The sequence below is a fragment of the Hippoglossus hippoglossus genome, chromosome 2 (genome assembly GCF_009819705.1).
Source record: "Hippoglossus hippoglossus isolate fHipHip1 chromosome 2, fHipHip1.pri, whole genome shotgun sequence".
NCBI classification, from domain to species: domain Eukaryota; kingdom Metazoa; phylum Chordata; class Actinopteri; order Pleuronectiformes; family Pleuronectidae; genus Hippoglossus; species Hippoglossus hippoglossus.
In genome coordinates, this window is record NC_047152.1 from 4,873,597 (window position 1) to 4,884,884 (window position 11,288).

Here is an 11,288-nt window from a genome sequence, read left to right on the forward strand (position 1 = left end):
GATAGTTCCAGAACCAAAGCAAAGACGAGCTGAGACAACCTGGAAATTAAAATAGCTCCCATCTCCAGCACGGAGCGGGAGCCCACGTGCATTTATCCTATTAAAGGTTCGGTGGTGAAGGCTCAGATATTGAGAACGCCCTAGGCCAACATTTTTCACATTATTTAAAGTGGATGGTGGTGTAAAGGAAGATTAATAACACAAATATCCCTTCGATTTAGAAGAAGCTGCGATTGGTTGGTCATAAAGCTACGGGTCACGCTCGCTTCATCGTGTGGACTCCGTGCTGCTGTCATGTCTTCGTCGTGGTTGAGGAAGGCACAGGAATATGTGAATGGGAATCAGGCTATGAATCTCTAAGTGTTGGGGCCACTGTCCAGCTGTCAGACCCACAACTGCTTCTGACAGTTACTGCTTCGTTTCTATTTTTTGGGGGTGAAGAAGAGAAGAATATAAAAGTATCACAAAGCAATAAAGAGAACAAGATTATGTGTGGGTTACAACTCGATACACATAAGTACTGGACAGAGCCCAAGAACATTTTTCTATTCTTTAAAAGTCAAGTTTGCATTAGAGCAAAGTCATTTAGGCCTTTTTATATCCTCATGGTTCATATCACAATAGTAGGGTTTAGCTCAGTAAACAGCTCCTGTTGTACAGTATTGTAATTGGCTGCAATTCACCAAGAGGGCGCTCATGAGACAGTCCGTAATGACCTAAAATACTTATTTACACCTGCCTCAACACAAAAAAAGATATAGATAATATCGATCATATAGGAACGTGAATGAAGTGAACGAGCCAGATGTAAATCAGGCTAATGTAGAAGCTGCTAACTGATCATGGTGGAGTTAATAACTATATTCCACATACATACATAAAAACGCTCGGGTGAAACTAAAATGCGAATGTGTATTGTTTTGCTTGATGTCACAAATGCAGAAATCTCATCTAATGGAACTATATATATTTTTCTACATCAAAAACATTGTGTAAATTATGTAAAAAAAAAAAAAAAGGTATAACATCAAAGTTACGTTTTGGGTCTACAGCTATCATTCATTCTGGAGTACCTCACGAGCTCCCCCCCCCCTTCACATCCAATCAGCCATTAACTGCTCGTGACTGCAGCTGAAGCCAAAGAGTTCCTTCTTCTCGACTGAGACTGAGGAACGTCCAGCTGGGAACTCGTCAGTCTGGCCTTTGTTTGCTTTCTCGGTTTTCCCTGGCACGGTTTGGAGACAGAAATTGTCTGTTGACACTCTGCGTCGTAGAGGGCCCTCTTCAATGTCCCCGTTCGGGTTCTTGAGCCAGAGCTCGGATCACAATGTCCCCAACTTCCAAACCGATATTTACAGTCAGCTGGAAGAGAGAGAGAGAGAGAGAGAGAGAGAGAGAGAGAGAGAGAGAGAGAGAGAGAGAAGGGAACACAAGCGATGCAGCTTTTCAATTGTTCAATTTTCAGTTTCTGTTTGCAGGTGGGTCCAGTGGGAACTGGTGTATCAGGGGCTGTAGATAACAGATACATTTTTAACATGCTTCTAAGGTTCTGGATCAGCGTTATTTAATTTTTACCTGTCAAACATAAATCAATATCCTCTGAAAATAACCTGTTTTAACATTCCACAGTTAACTCTGGTGTACCTCAAGGTTCCACCCAAGGCCCCATCTGGTTACACATACTAATCAGATATAACTCGTGCCCCAACACTCACACATGCATATATAAAGATTTTATAAGTCTACCATCAGTCTTTAATCCATCAAGGCAGCTTTTCACCACCTCGATAGCGTTTACATATTCCATCAACTTCTATTTTATTCTGAAATGAAATTTTTAATCACATTAATTTCTTTGCGACTTATTATTGTATTATTTTCCACTCTGTCCTGCCTTAGACAATTATTAAAAGCTCTAACTGACCTTGGACCACAGAGTTCTCACACATATGCCTGCATGCTACGTCCATGTGATTATGAAAATTGCTAATCCTTCCCCATTCACAGGGGGCGATTTAAAATAACTTGCATACTCTCAATTAAAACACCTTCTTTGGAAACCATATCCCACGTATCAATTGCTACCACCTACATTCTCTGTGCTGCAATGTAAAACCTCCCACCATTGCTTCCATTGTCAGTTTGTCTGGTGAGGAACACGAGAGCGAGGTCACATCTGATACATTGATTGTAGTTGCAGACTTCGCTCTCTCGCTCTGTGTGTGTGTGTGTGTGTGTGTGTGTGTGTGTGTGTGTGTGTGTGTGTATACCTCCAAAGTCTTTTTTCCAGTTGCATGGTACTTTACATTTCATCTTGTTGGTCTGCTGGTCACATGACCCCTCTCTAAATCCTGCTCCACAGTCTCCGTTGCTAGGCACACAGTTGCCATAGCGCCAGTCGGTGCATTCTGACCCATACTGGGAGGGTTTGTTTTTCTCTAAGAGCAGAAGAAAAGTCTATTAACAAGTGGTTTTAGACGAGACGTGCATAGTTATAAGTATTATTCCAACGTGCAACGCCACGCGCTCCCAGACAAACGGGAGCGATGAGGTGTTTGGTGCTGTGGTGCTGTAACGGTGGAAGGAAATGTACGAAGTAAACATACATCGAATAATCATGCAAATACATGTTGACTAAACATGCATGTATGCATTGAATAGACATCCATTCATACCGTGACTAACCGTGACCTGCATACATACACAGTTTGTCCCTACAAAAGAAAATGCCGACCTTTAGTTTGAAAAGGGAGAAGAAGTGTGTCAAAGCATCCCAACAACCTCTCTGTATGTAACAGCACTTGATCCTTCTGTGCTGCAGTCATAATTCATTTTTAATTGCTTTTTTTCTTTTTTACAGTCAATGATCCCATTTGCTGTCACACATGACCCCAAGATGTCCCTTAACAATAAAACTTTGCTAGTGTTCCTAATTATCTGCTTTAGGCTTGACCGTCCATTTGAGTTTCCAGAGGATTTTACAACGCAAACTGTCGTTGTTATCATCTCCTTGTGTCAACTGAAAAATAACAATATTCTCCAAAATGTTGAACTATGAGGAGCAAAACTGAACCTGTGGCCAGTAAGAAATGCCCAGATTATTATCCCATAGGTCCTCATACTGGAAGTAATTCAGTAGCATTCTGCAGCCTTGGCTACCATTATAAAGATTATCAAACTTTGGCAGTATATAAATACAGTAGATATAACAATATGCAGGACATCACTGTATTCAAAATAAACAATTTTTAATGCATCCCACTGAATGCAAAAATATGAAACAAACATTTTGATTACATGAACTTATTATTTGTAATAACAACAAAAAAGTGACAGAGAAACAGATGGAATGGACGGTTACCTTTGTTTTTCCCTCCAGCCACGGTGGTGATGAAAGCGACCAACAGCAGCAGCAGCAGCGGTGCAGCCCTCATCCTGGAGAAACACGCAGCAAATCAACATCCCCAAAGGTTCACATGCATCACATCTGCTGAGCCATTAGGAGTTGACCCTCAGCCCAGGGTCAGTGTGTGTGTGTGTGATCATTATCTGCTCCACCCACAACCTCCATCAGTGCTCGTAACAACCCGACGGGGGACTGCTGAACACTGGTCACCTTCATACAACAAGGAACCGCTCTACAGTTCGACAATATACTGTCACTTTGTATTGTTTGTGTGTGCAGAGCTTTTTAGGACACGTCTACAGTGCAGATTGAAGTTAGAAAACTTTGTGTTCATCATACCTGGTTTATCTGTGTTTATGTTTGCATGCTACTGGAACTTGCAATATACACAACGGAGAGAGAACACGTGCTTGTGTCGGTTCTGAACTAACTCTCACTCTCTCTCTCTCTCTAGCATAAGAGAAATATAAAAATACCAATATGTACAATATGAACAGGATTTGAATGAATAAGACATGAAGTTCATTAGCATCTCATAGCATGTGTAAGGGATTTCACTGATGTATTATTCATGAAAAGTCCAACACATCCCCTACCATGATGTTTTCTTCAGTTATTAGGGTGTAATTAGAGCTGTTGCTTAGAAGGTGCGCAGATATTTCACCTGTATCCCATCACATTAACTTCTACCCACAAAATAGTATTTCCATGTTTCCAGAAACAGTCAAATACTCCTTCGTTGAGGTACAGCCTTGCTGCACGGCGAACACATCTCCAGAAATTATGCTTCACTTTGACGTTGAAAAAAATAAAAGACCATCAGAAGATAGATGCCTATAAGCGAGCCCACTTTTTTCACTCCACAAAACTGTTTTATCTTCAAACTCAGACTTGAAGTTTTCCAACAGGCATCATTAACCATCACTAGCTTTGCCCCACCAGCCAGCAGCACCAGACGTCTCCTGTACCCCCCCCCACCACGCCGCCTCAGGGCTGAGGTGATCTGATCCGCGTGGTGGAAAAGTTTCTTTTTTCTTTTTGAGCGAAAAAGTGGGTAAACTAATAATCTGTTCGTAGAGTATGTTTAACAGAGTCATGTTGACACCTGAAAACTGGACGTACAAGATTTACTTGCTCTTCCAAGGCCAATCACGAACCTTCAGCTCGATGCACAGCTAAATGTGAAATCAGTAGTTTACAATGTATAAACCTACTAATTCCACAAATATCTGTGAATCACAAAGTGAAGTTGTTGCTGCAACACTACATATTGAGCTGACTTCAAAAGTTGTGAACTTGGATCTGGAGATTGTGGATTGCTTATCAGACGCCCTAAATAACTGACATGCAATGTATGAAAATATATAAATATATAAAGTATAAACCACACACATGAATAGTAAAGACGTAAATTGCAGATAAACCAGGTAGGATGATGCAAAGTTTAAACTGTATATGAAAAGCACAGACAGTATATTGTGTAACTGCTTGAGGAGGACACACTATAATCAGGAATAGTTGTGAAGTAGCCCCAGAGCTTTAACACACACACAAGCAAACAGCCAGGTTTAGAACGGGCTCTGGACTACATGTGTAGTTTACATAGATTTTCCAAACAGTGTCTCTGCAGCTCAAACAAAACATTGTCATGACCTTTGTCCCAGTGTCTCTTTTTCAAGTCAGTAACACACAGTGTGAAGCAAAGCTGGTGGAGCACGATGGAGTGGATGTCTCACACACCACCAGGGCTGCAATTATGCGCTGCCGCTCTAATAGCCCGTCCAGGGACTGGAGCTGGAAAGCACCGCAGCAGCGTCCCATGAGGACACCACTCCGAGCTTTTCCAGGATCAACTGAAGTAGCAGCGAGGGGGATAGAGAAAATATATATATCTGTGGCAACAAGGGTTTTTAAAATCATGTTGCTGATCACAGAACAGTGGAACAACTGAGATATGATGAGACAGAATTGTGATTTTACTTCTGAATTTTTGCGTTTTGCTATTGATCTTCGAATTGTTTTACTATTAATCCTTTTTGTAAATGACCGCCAAAAAAAATCCACAACATCATATTAAATAATAAGGGTAATGATAATGAATAACAGGCTTATTAAGACTGAGTGACGGTCAGAGGTCACTGATTCCAGTCAGTGTTGAGGGACGACCAGTGGTTAGTTTGACATCAGAGGTTAACAACAGTCTGCCCAGGATGCATGTGCAATATAAGTAACATATTATATAATATTTGATAGCAAATTTCATATCATATTTTAATAATGCAATAACAAAGGTATAACACATACACGTGCACAGGGACCACGTATGAAAATAAGGTAATTAAGTGATAAAATCAGTCTCATTGTTGCTGACGATGCTATAAAGCTGCAGCAGCGGAGGTATTGTGTGCACGTGTATCATTGTCGCATCTCACATTGAAATGAACAGGACATTTTTATTAACTTTCTCAATGGCTCAGAGATAAGGGTAAATATTAGGTGTCATGGCTGCTACCAGCTGTTAAGAGCCGACGAGAGGCAGATGTTATTACCTCCGCCGAGGGATGTGTGTGTTTTCATTGCTGTTTTGCTGCCGTCAGCAAGAGGACTCGAAAAACTACCGAGCAGATTGCCGTGACATTTTGTGGAGAGGTGGGACATCACCCGAGGAGGAACCTGTTCAAATTCAGAGCGGATCCAGATAAACGGCCCTTTTATTCACATTCACACAGATGTTGTGCTGTCATTTCATTTGTCACTTGGAACAAGCTCCTCGTCTTCTAATTGTTTCGGGGACAAGCTCAAATATTCAAATATTCTTTCCTCGAGTGTCATTAAACAAAAACTGCCTTTTCTGTTACTTGGGGCAGTGATTTTAAACTGAACATTGACATATCATCACCTGTTAAGTCCATAATTGCTTATTCACACATGCAGCGACTGTCATTTAAAACTGTTTTTTGTCTCCACCACCTCCTGAGGAAACTTTCTTCGTCTGAAGCTGCTAAACAATTTAACGTGCGAGTTTTCCTACGAAACCGTTGCTGTCGCAGTTTAATCACAGAAATGTCACTTTAGGAAATGATATCGTTGGACCCTGGTATCTCCAGGAACAGCCCCCCGCCGTTCTTTGTGGGTTCACAGAGGACCCCTGCATTGGAGGATTTGTTTGCATAACAGCTTTGTAAAATATGGCTGCATACGAATGTGTGTCAACACTGCTCTCATTTATATCCTGCGTGTGTGCTGCCTGGCCGACACGGAGTCTGCACTGGGCTGATCAAACCTTTATAAGGACGCTCGGCCTACATCTGCCAAAGGTTTACTCCACATGACATATTCTGTTTCTGGGCTTTGTAACTAGATGCTGTATATATATATATATTGTATATAGATACTGTGGAAATTATATATATTTAACATTTGAATCAGAATCTGTGACACTTGTGATGCCTGAGTTGCTCTTTTGTTCAAATCTTAATACTATTCCAACTTCTCCCCCAGACTTCAACTCTATTTGTTGATTACTCAGTCGTACCTACTGAATAGTTCAGATAAATACTTGAGATTTCAAAAAGCTTTTTTAAAAAGGTCCGTCATTTGGGATTTAGTTCAAGGATAAAGAAAAATATGATGCGCAGATGATTATAAAGATGTGGCATTTCTTTGTGTGCGCTAAGCTACTGTCACTGTGGGGATGTGAAAGGCTGGAGCGACCAGAGAGAATATCCTTGGTCATCAGACAGAAAAACTCGAAAGTCCCTCGAGTGACTTCACTCTGCTCTAGATCTCTGTGTCAGCGCCTGGAGGTCCATCTGCCAGAAGACACAACAGGAAACCAAACACTCAGACTTTCTTAGGAACATGAAAGCAGACACAAGAAGAAGCTTTCTTCTGGGTCGTGATGGTTATTTCCGGTGGAATAAGTTTGTCAGAGAAAGGAAATTAAATAATTCTGTTCCCCAACATTAAATCTGGATATACCCATTGGCCATTTAATCATCTCTTTCTCTCTTGTTTTAAAGTCAGTTCTGTTGAACCCTTCAGATTTACTGCAATGAGAGTGATGTTAAAGAAAGTATTATTTTATAAACACACATTAAACATCTTCTCTCTGTGTCACAGTGACTAACAGAGTGTAAACACACTGAGCCTCTTATTCGTAATGAGACTGACTGTGTCGTAAAGAGAACGACAGGTTGTAAACTCTGTTAATGTGTAATAACATCAATAAAACATTATATGATCCGATTCACTATGATTCATCCATGTAGCGTTGATCAGTTGATCAGCAGTTGATCAGCAGGATCAGAGTTGATTATCAACCTATCCGTGCTTTTATTGTAATAATCTACAATTCTTGTGTTTGTACTTTTTGTGCTATACTTGTAAATTAAGATCACACACACACACACACACACACACACACACACGGAGTGAAGATCACGTTTATCTCCTTGTTACATAGTTTAGTATAGAGGGCTTTGTCTGTACTGTAGAACTGGGATTATAACTAATAGCACTCACACACACACACACACACACACACTCACACCTCCTAATAAAAGGGTGACAAAGTGAATTTCTGTGGCATGTTCATTTTTTTTAATCTGACAAGCTCTGCTTAATAAGAGCTTTGAAAAAGACCAATTTTGCTCCCCAGCCACCGGAGTTTGAAGTTTGGATTCTGTCCAGCACATTAGAAGTGTGGGGGGGTTGGGGATGAGGGCTGGAGCTTTGAGAGTTGGTGACACAGCGTGTGTGTGTGTGTGTGTGTGTGTGTGTGTGTGTCTTTCTGTTGACTCTGTAATTAGGGATTTTGACAGGCAGTCGAGTGGAAATGACTGTTTTATTGCTCCTTATATGACCCTCTATACCAGAGAGGTTGCAGACCGTTTCTTTGGGGGATCACACACACACACACACACACACACACACACACACACACACACACACACACACACACACACACACACTGTTTACAGAGGACATGTTTTAGGCATGTTTTTCAGTTTTTTGTCTCACACCTAAAGCTACAACGCAAAAACTCTTCTTCCGGACAGAATGGACTGTGTAAAAGACAAAGGAAGGAAACCACAAACACTTGACCATGGAACAGATAACGTCTGACTCACAACCAAACAGATTACTTTGGACCTGGAACAGCAGAGACCTGCGGGTGCTGAAATCATTGCAAGAGGAACTCAACCCCTGAATAATACTCAACAACAAACATTATTGACTTATATAATAAGACCTACTGGGTCTCAGAGTTTCTATTTATATTACCCTGTGTGTGTGTGTGTGTGCGTGTGTGTGTGTGTGTGGGGTACGTAGAGATAATTAACTTTTGGAGCTGGTCGATAAAAGGTCAAGGTCAAAAACAAAACATGGTCAGAAAAACACATTTTCCAAGATATCTCTGCAAATAATAGAGCTTATATTGATCGCATGATGTCATATTTTAAGTTACAAGAAGAAGTCATCCTGCATAACTTAAAAAAATCTACGCATCCAGGACTTTATAAACGACCTAAAGCTTCCCTAGAGCCAAAAGTGATTTATGATCGTATGTTGTTTGTATGAAATCACACATTAGATCTAATCTCGCTGCATGACATCATCACTCCTGTTTCCCAGCAGACATTCTCTGGTCTTTATTTGTAATTAAGAGTTTATTGTTGGTTTTGATTCTATTTAATTTAGAGATAAGACTGCTACCTCAGAAAATGGAGAGAGGCAGGACTGAGTGGGATCAGTATTGTCGAGAGCCAATCTTGCATCATCGCGCTTTAAACCATTAATTCACTGTAATGAAAACCATGGGGTCAGAAAGTGTTTGTAGGGTTGAGTTGTTTATAAGTTGAGTTTTATATTAGTTCTATGTGTGTGGCTCCTGTATATCTTTCTATGTCCTCTCTACTTTTAGTCACTGCTCACCAGTTGTTAAGTCGCCAAATGAGCAAAATAGCACTAATAACATGTAATTCTCTCAACCGTGCACCCAGCTGCCTGCCGACACACACACACACACACACACACACACACACACACACACACAAAGACACACACTGGATATGTTCCAAATTCAACACAACCAAGCTGCCTGCATCAGCAGGAAGCAAAAACACAATGTAAACATTTTTAATCAAACCCCTAAAATGTGCTACAACAGCCCGACACACACACACACACACACACCAATACCCCAAATTCCCACCTCTCTGCCACATACAGAATGTGTGGAGTGTGTATAGAAGAGCTTCACTTGCAGAATTTCAAAGTTGAGACGAGGGGAAAGGGCTGGGATGTGGCTTAGGAAATGGGACAATTATATAAAGACTAATGAAAGCCAGCGGGCAGATGATAAGCACCAAACAAAACAGGGTTAGAGGAGCAGCGGAGTGAGAGTGTACAGCACGGAGCTTTATATGAATCTGAAATGTGTGCCTTTGAAAAAAACAAAATAAGAGTCTGCTCTTCTTAACACCTAATTCCGAAAAACACAAACACACAAGTAATTATGAGTCTCGGTGGAGAGTGTAAGAAAACAACAATTTATCTGAAAGCTATTAGGAAAGCTAATATTTTTTCTTTTGTATTATTCAGTGCAAGTTCTAAACCTGCCTTTTTGCAAAGGGCTTGTTTTATGATATACTGTCTTTTTTATTGTTTCTGTGCTGGATGTTGTGTGCAGAGCTTTTTAGAAACACTACAGAGAGATGATATAAATCTTGTCGTTCATCCTCTGTAAATACGTTCTGCATAAAAAATGTACAGCAATCAAAGAAGACAAATTACTAAAGAGTACTGAGTGATTCTAGGAATGTTGCTGCCATGATGCAGATGCATTTTACTAACAAACAGGTACGACAACAGAAAGACAAAATGAACCCTGGGAAATCCAACTAAACTAAATCATACAAGAGAAAGAAAACACACACGACGAACACACAAGACCAAGCTACGACGCTGGGCAACTGCTGACCTCACAACTGAACCGATCTGCAAAACACACAAAATAAACGTCCTGACTGAAATGTAATCAGAGCAGCAGACTTCAGACCATTCTGAGTCAGCTGGAGTCCGCCCGGCCCCTCCTTCCTCCCAGACCTGATCATGCAAACCTGCTGTCACTCAGCACTGATCGACCCACATCCCGAAAGCAAAAAGGAGCAACATCACCAAACAAAATAAACGGTCAACACAAACTTGCTGGAAAAAGAATACAACACACGACTCAACGCGACAAAATCGGCAGTGCACCTTCTCTGGCAATTTACAACAAGACATGCCAACTGTGAGGCTGATAAGATAAATGCTTCATGAGATATGTGTTCCACAGTTAGTTGGTAGCTGGTTTTTCTAAGGGTTAACTCCATAAAACAAAATAAAAGCATTGCTGATCACTTGGTTCTCTTTGGTTTTGCAGCAGCTACAGTTCAGAGGATCGCAGGCGAACGAGGAGCAGAAGAGAGCGGAGCACTTACTTGTGTATCAGGCGGTCGGGTCAGGGGGAAACTTGTCTCTGGTCTCCTGCCTCTCTCCACTCGTGCACCTCCTCAAGCCCCCCCCAGCTTTTGTCTCCCAAACCAGTTCATTCTGGTTGCATTAGCCTCGTTCACCCCACATCCTCAAACACACACACACACACACACACACACACTATTGACCCAGACACACTTCACACTGCAAAGTTTGGTTCCATGAGAGCAAGCAGCCTCTGCAGGCCGTCAGGGCAGGAGCTACAGGTTCTCACTTTTAACCGCTGCGAGTTCATCTTTTCACCCACTTCTCTATTTGTTGTTTTCTATAGATCTGCAAATGATAAAAGCATCGCTGGAGAAATCCCATTTCGGCGTCTGTTGTTTCTTTTGATCATCGT

General features: G+C 41.2%; 1 long non-coding RNA gene across 1 annotated transcript; it reads right to left on the reverse strand.

Moving 5' to 3' along the window:
- Positions 1–314: 314 nt before the first annotated feature.
- Positions 315–11,000, reverse strand: LOC117772333. The gene is made up of 4 exons (XR_004615754.1): positions 10,894–11,000; positions 3,362–3,435; positions 2,271–2,438; positions 315–1,362 (listed from the first exon to the last, which is right to left on the reverse strand). It is a non-coding gene; the product is annotated as an uncharacterized LOC117772333 (long non-coding RNA).
- Positions 11,001–11,288: the final 288 nt, after the last annotated feature.